Source organism: Lynx rufus, unplaced genomic scaffold, assembly GCF_022079265.1.
Source record: "Lynx rufus isolate CCGP_SWC_20201006 ecotype Redwood Valley unplaced genomic scaffold, mLynRuf1.p SCAF_11, whole genome shotgun sequence".
Taxonomy (NCBI): domain Eukaryota; kingdom Metazoa; phylum Chordata; class Mammalia; order Carnivora; family Felidae; genus Lynx; species Lynx rufus.
Genome location: NW_025814825.1, coordinates 61,430,303 through 61,437,669, shown reverse-complemented (window position 1 = coordinate 61,437,669; position 7,367 = coordinate 61,430,303).

Sequence of the window (7,367 nt, the reverse complement as noted above, 5' to 3'; positions counted from 1 at the left end):
AGTATGTAAGTAGGGGTGGGATTACTGGCTCACGTGGTAATTCCATGTTTAAGTTGTTAAGGAATCCTAGAGTATTCTGCACCCTTGTACCTTTCCCACCAGCAACAATGAGGGCTCCGATTTTTCCACATCCTTACCAACAATTTTTATTATTACTGTTTTTTTTAAATTTTTAATGTTTATTTATTTTTGAGAGAGAGAGAGACAGAGACAGAGAGAGACAGAGCATGAGTGAGGGAGGGGCAGAGAGAGAGGGAGACACAGAATCCCAAGCAGGCTCTAAACTCTGAACTGTCAGCACAGCGCCCGACGCTGGGCTCCAACCCACAAACCGTGAGATCCTGACCTGAGCCGAAATCGAACTCTTAACTGACTGAGCCACCCAGGAGCCCCTGTTATTACTGTTTTCAAATTAAAACCAATTATTCGGTGTAAAATGTATCTCATTGTGGTTTTGATTTGTATTTCCCTAATCACTAATGATATTAAACATCTTTTCATGTGCCTGTTGGCCATTCGTAGGTCTTTGGAGAAATGTGCATGTAAACCTTTCGCTCACTTTTTAAGCGAAAAACTTAAGCGAACAACTTTTTAAGCAAACAACTTTTGTTGTTGAATTTTAAGAATTCTTTGTATATTCAAAACACATACCCTACTCCTCCCCCTCTTTTTTTGTACATTAAAATAATTATACTCCAAAGACTCCTCCCTCCCTTCCTTTGCGCAATTACTGAGCACCAGCTGTGTGCCAAGTGCTATCCTAGCATCTGGAAATGCAACAGGAAGACCCTGGCTGGGCCTGGGAGAGGAGCTCGGGTGAGTGAAAGTCCCAGACAGGTGCGCACCTGGTGCAACAAAGTGTAGAAAATGCCATGGCTTTCTTGTCAGCCGTTTCTGTATGAAGCAACACTCTCCTTAGCACGGATGTCATTTGGAATTCGGGCTGGAAATAAATAGGCTATTGATGTCACTTCTGCCATGCTTGTTCTATACAGATCTGGTTTGTGTTTTACAAAGGTCTTGCCAGGCATTTATAACTCCCAGGGTGTGGCAGACACTATTAACATAGAAGCTAATGTTATTTGCGAGGTATGTTCAAAGGATCAGAGTTACTTGTTTTCCTGAGATGAATCGTGATTGGTTTTTTTTGCCCTTACAAACTTGCTAGCTTTGGGTTGCCTGGATGGCTCAGTTGGCTAAGCATCCGCCTTCGGCTCAGGTCATGATCTCACGGTTCGTGGGTTCGAGCCCCGCGTTGGGCTCTGTGATGACAGCTCAGGGCCCGGAGCCTGCTGGGGTTCCGGGGACCCCCGGGTGGCTCAGTCGGTCAAGCTTCGGACTCTTGATTTCGACTCAGATCATGATCTCATGGTTTGTGAGTTCAACTTCTACTTGGGGCTCCATGCTGACAGTGCAGAGCCTGCCTGGGGTTCTCTCTCTCTCTCTCTCTCTGCCTCTCCACTGCTTGTGCTGTCTCTCTCTCTCTCTCAAAATAAATAAAAGCTTTAAAAAAATATATATACATATGTGGCGCCTGGGTGGCTCAGTCAGTTAAGCGTCCGACTTCGGCTCGGGTCATGATCTCACGGTTCGTGGGTTCGAGCCCTGCGTCGGGCTCTGTGCTGACAGCTCGGAGCCCGGAACCTGCTTCAGATTCTGTGTCTCCCTCTCTCTCTGCCCCTCCCCTGCTCATACTCTCTCTCAAAAATAAATAATGAAGATTTTTTGAAATTTAAAATAAATAAACATTAAAAAATTTAAAAATTAAATATAAATAGAATTTCTAACATTTGCTTCCTGCACATCCTTATCACATCTTACACTTCCTCCCAGACTAAATCCTGACACATTGCTTTTCTCTGCCTGGGCGGCCAGATCCTCTAGCAGGCAAGGCCTCACCTTAATCCCTTAGCACCTGCTACATTTTGTCTGGAGTCATTGCTTCTTCCGTCTGGGAGAGCCTGCCCGTTTCTTTCTCTCTGTCTCTCGCTCTCTTTCTCTGCCAATTCATCCACATATCTTGGGGATCTTTTACCTCTCACACTGGAATATGTTGCACCCAATCAATTGCCATTAAATGATCGAACTACCTTTTCACCTTTTGTTGGGTCTCATATTGTCGTATTCTCCGGTGTTTGGGGTTGGTTCTATTTTTCCACAACCTTTTCAGAAATTTGGATAACGAGTCTGAGGCAACACCACACTAAAAAAGAAGTTGCTCATAACTTTTGTGTAGCAATAGAAGCAATTTTTTTTTTCCCTTTCAGGTCATTACAGATGTATCAGCTCAATAAAAATCAACTACTTAGAAAAATGGCCACACAGTTGAATGTCGCAGTGGGAAATTGCTCTAAGTTTTCCAACTGCCTTCAATTTGTTCGCTACCCCTTTCAGAGACGGCACCATTCCGTGGACCACGCCAGCCTGCTTTGCTCTCCTCGGAGAGCTGGATTTAGAGTCTTAGCCTTGAAATTGGAAGTGCAGGTCAGTCCTGTGACCTGGCAATCCTACTTGTAGGACTTTATCCTACAGCTACACTTTTATGAAATGTCACAGATGAGGTTATCTGTTGTGACACACTTTGCAATAGCAAAAGATTGGAAATAATCCAAGTGTCCTGCAATGGGGCTATTAAGCAGCTGTAAACAAAAGAATGAGGGCCCTCTCTCCCTATTGACACAGAGGGAGCTCTGGGGCACATATAACCTGCTCTCAGGGGTGTTAGAAAGTGGAGAAAATAATGGCATGCATTTGTGTTTGCTTCTATTTGTATGAAGAGTCGAGAAACCAGAAGCTAATACAAAGGGTTGCCCTTGGTAGGGGATGCTGACTGGATGGCTTTGGGGCAGGAGGAAGAGTTCTTGGGGTGTACTTTTAAATTTGCTTTGACTTGTAAATGAGGCAAAGTATTAACTATTTACAAAACAAAAAGAAGTTGCTTGGGAGTGAAAGTATCGGAGAGGAAAGTTGTTCTATAGAGTTGTCAAAAAAGAAAGAAAAAGAAAAAAAAAATAAAGAGCTACATGCTTTATACAATTGGATGACTTCCAAAGTTCCTTCAAATATCTCACTCTTTGGAAATTAGGAAGAAAATTGGAACTGTTTTTTTCCACAATCTGCCCAGTAGGGCACTGGGCTACCTCTCTGGATTTATGACAAGTTTCCTTTAGAAAACTAACATACGTGGGAAGGTGTTACCAAAGCTTGTTCAAGGACCAGAAGAAGTCCAGCTCAGAATGAAGTTCCTAACATATAACCCAGCCCAACTGTGCTTTGCTTCCTGACCTCCAAGGGGCAGATGAGAAAACTCTAGGGTGGTCATGAGTAGGGCCAGAGTGGGAACAATTTCTGAGCTATCTGAGCACCACTTCAGCTGTTAAAAAGTTGCCTTTTCGGGGCGCCTGGGTGGCTCAGTCGGTTAAGCATCCAACTTAGGCTCAGGTCATGATCTCACAGTTTGTGAGTTTGGGCCTCGCATCCGGTTCTGTGCTGACAGCTCGGAGCCTGGAGCCTGTTTCAGATTCTGTGTCTCCCTCTCTCTCTGCCCCTCTCATGCCCATGCTCTGTCTTTCTCTGTCTCTCAATAATAAATAAACGTTAAAAAATTAAAAAAAAAAAAGTTGCCTGTTCTAAATAAAATTTACTCCAGCAGATCCCAGTAGTAAAACAGTTGCCTTAAAAAAAAAAAAATGTTTGGGGCGCCTGGGTGGCGCAGTCGGTTAAGCGTCCGACTTCAGCCAGGTCACGATCTCACGGTCCGTGAGTTCGAGCCCCGCGTCAGGCTCTGGGCTGATGGTTCAGAGCCTGGAGCCTGTTTCCGATTCTGTGTCTCCCTCTCTCTCTGCCCCTCCCCCGTTCATGCTCTGTCTCTCTGTCCCAAAAATAAATAAACGTTGAAAAAAAAATGTTTGATTTATTTCTGAAAGAGAGAAACAGAGTATGAGTGGGGTTGGGGCAGAGAGAGAGACACACACAGAATCCGAAGCAGGCTCCAGGCTCTGAGCTGTCAGCACAGAGCCTGACGGGGGGGGGGGGGGGGGGGGGGGGGGCTTGACCTCGTGAGACAGGAGATCATGACCCGAGGCCGAAGTCGGAAGCCACCCAGGCACCCCAAAACAGTTGCCTTTTTAATTGGCACTTCTCTAGCTTTCTAAGTACAAGACATGATTTACTTAGATTTCAGTAGTAATCTGCAGAAGAGGGAAGATTCAAAGCCAGGTGATGATGGTGAAGTTTTGTGAAAGAACCTTTACTCATTATTGTAAATAAAAATATTAATGCCCCCGTGGTTTGAGCCACTGGGTAGGTTAGAAGTAGGTAGATCTTTTAGTGTCACATTTATTAGAGGTCTTCAGGATAACCCATTTTACAAGATGGATAAGTGAGCAGTGGGATCTCAGGTTACCCAGGCAAGGAGTGGAGTCAGGATTGACTTCTAGATTCTCTGACTTCAAATAAAAGTTATCCAAGTTTTGGCACTCAGAGTTAGCCTTCATGGAATCAATAAAAAAATCATTGCAAAATACACTGAGCTTATTGGTATCTGGATAGATAAGGATGTAAATATTTAACTAGCACTTGAGATTTCTCTTATTTTTTTAAGTCATGAGCAATGCAAATAATTTCCAACATAAGTGGCTGCAAACTCACTACTTGGATTTTTTTGTAAAAAAAAAAAAAATTGACTTTAACCTTGAACTTTCTTACTTGAAATTCCATCTTCTGATTGTCTCAAGTGTGGAACTTGATAGGGTGGGAAACCTGGCTTCTTGGCTCGTCCATTACCTATTTCTTGTAACATTGGCTGGCGCCTTTACCTTGGAGTCTTGGATTTGTCTTTAAAAGTATTAGATCACATGTTTAAAGCTCTTCAGCTCTAAAATCTACTATGCATTTATATCTCTAATTCATAATTTCAAAATACTACATTTATTATGCTTCAACATTGAGGATTAGCTGACTTTTCACCTCCACGAGACGAGTCTCTTTTTAAACACTTGCTATTGAGCTGATTTAAATAGCCTTCTCCTCTAGCTGGGTAAGCCCAAGTGGCTGTTTGGCCTCTATCCCCCTTCTGGTATTTTCCATTCTTTTTCTACTCAGACTTCCAGGCACACAGTATACTCCAGCTATAGTCACCAGATCCCAGAGTCCTCGGAGGCTCCCTTCCTGGATCCAGTTCTGTCCCCATGAGATTTGGGGATGTCATGGCCCATGCTAAGGGCTGGTCTACCTCCTCCTCTCCAGCACTCAACAGTATAAACTTACTGCACCCAATGACATTCCTCCAGCACTTAGATAATGGACAATAATGGTTTGAAGTGTCCTCTTTTCTTCAACCCCAGCTTCCAGGGCTGTCATCTGCACTGCCGTTCCTAGTCTGAGAGTGAGGAGGGCTTTGGGCCACCGGGGCTTTTGGAATCTCAGGATCATACTCCCGTAATGGCCACTTGCTCTGTCACTAATTCCTGTCCACCGGAAAACAGTGTAGAATAATAATTCCTACTAAGGCACCACGAAGATGGTTTCTGGGAGGCTGTAAAAATCCTGCAAGACAGGTTCAACCTTCAAGAACTTATAGCCTCCATGGGATGATAAGACATAGATAGAGCTAGCAGGTGAAACAGTGACAGCAGTTGGGTGACCACTGTGGCCTTTGTAGCCAGGAAGGGTGTCATGTGGCAGGTGTGGAAGGACAGGAGCTGCAGCTAGATTTTTTTTTTTTTTTTTTTTTGGTTGCATCTAGACTTCTTAAGTGGAGTTCAGCTGCTGGGGAGAGAAAATAAATACTCCTGGCGGGCAGATCCTCCTACTAGCACCAACATTTTAACTGCAACATTTCTGAATCTCTGCCTATTGTTCCCAGTTCAGACCTAAGTTCAGAACTTTTACCAGCTACTCCTCCCCACCTCTTGTTACCATTTTGCTTACCTTGCTCCTGCCAGATCCCTTCTGGACTTAAGCAGGTTTATTTCAGATTCAAATGTCTGCCCCACCCAGCCCAGTGCTGTAGCAGCTGGGAGGACACGTCGTGCAAAGTTGCCAAGTCTTTAGTAGGAAGATATCTTTTTAGGGTAAATGAAATCTGGAGGGAAGGAAAATTTCTCCTGCTGGGTAAAAATCACCAAACACTTATTTTCTGAGTGTCTTTACCAGTCTTTCTCCTTGGCTGTCAGCTTGGAGTTTTCCTTTTCACTCAATTCAAGGCCAAGTTATATGTAGGCTACACTAATGACAAGTAATAACGAGTTAGACATTGAAGGAAGCAATGATAAGTCAGAGGCCTGCAGAATCCATACATAAATTGTTTTACTGGGTACCAAATAATTGAGGGTTGCCGATAGGAGAAAATGACTTCTTTCCTCTTTTTGTGTAGTTATAGCTCTTTTAGATGGTCAAGGTTGCGAGATTTCAGTTCGCTCCTGTTGAAAGAGCACTTCCTGAATTTCTCCTTCCTGAAGTGACCCCTGTGCTCTTGCTTGATGTGAAACCCTCTACAGAAGCAGGCATGTAGGCGCTCAAGGGACTCTGTTGAGTGAACTAATGAAATGAATTTAGGTGTTGGATGGGTCTGTCTCTATATCTCCCAGATTTATGGCTCCTGAATAATTGGTTGAGTCTATGAATAGTTTTAGAGGCTTAAAAACCTTTGTCAAGTATGGTCTGTTTTACATGTTTCTAGACTGTACAAGTAAAAAGCATACAAATAGAGCAGCTCTGTTTCTTGGTTGAAAACAAGCTGCTTTCCAGTCCAGGGCTCCAAGGTCATGTTATGCTGAAAAATAACTACTAGTGGAAAAACCATAAAATATTATCATGTTGTTTGTAACTATTGCATTTTTTTTCTGATAAGAGAGAAAAGAGATAAAAGCCAGACATTCTCAGGTGTTCTTGAAAATGAATTTTTTTTTTTTTTTTTTTGGGTAAAGAGCATCTTATCTGTGAGTCCAAAGGCAATGCAACATATTTTGAGGTTACACTCAGATCTTGGGTGTCACGTTCCCTTCATGAACTCAGAAACGCCTGACCCTACTTGCCAAGGCAGAGCTGAGGATTCCTGGGCTCTGTAAGAGTTTCCAGAGCTAGGCTTGGCTCTATATACCTGCCCAGGTTTGTGGAGCAGGACCTTGGAGGAAGGATCCCTCTTTGAACTCTAGGGCAGAATGACCTAACTTCCAAGAAATCACAGTGTTCAGTTTTGTGGAGGGACATCAAAGAACTAAAAGGCAAAGTCCTGCTCTCAGTGAGCTCCAGAGAGCATGTGGCTGTAACAACTGGAGTAAATGACATTGGTCTAGGGCAGGTTGAGCCAAGGAGGACTGAATCCCTTTTGGTGCTTTGCTCTGGGCATCTGGGACACGGGCTCT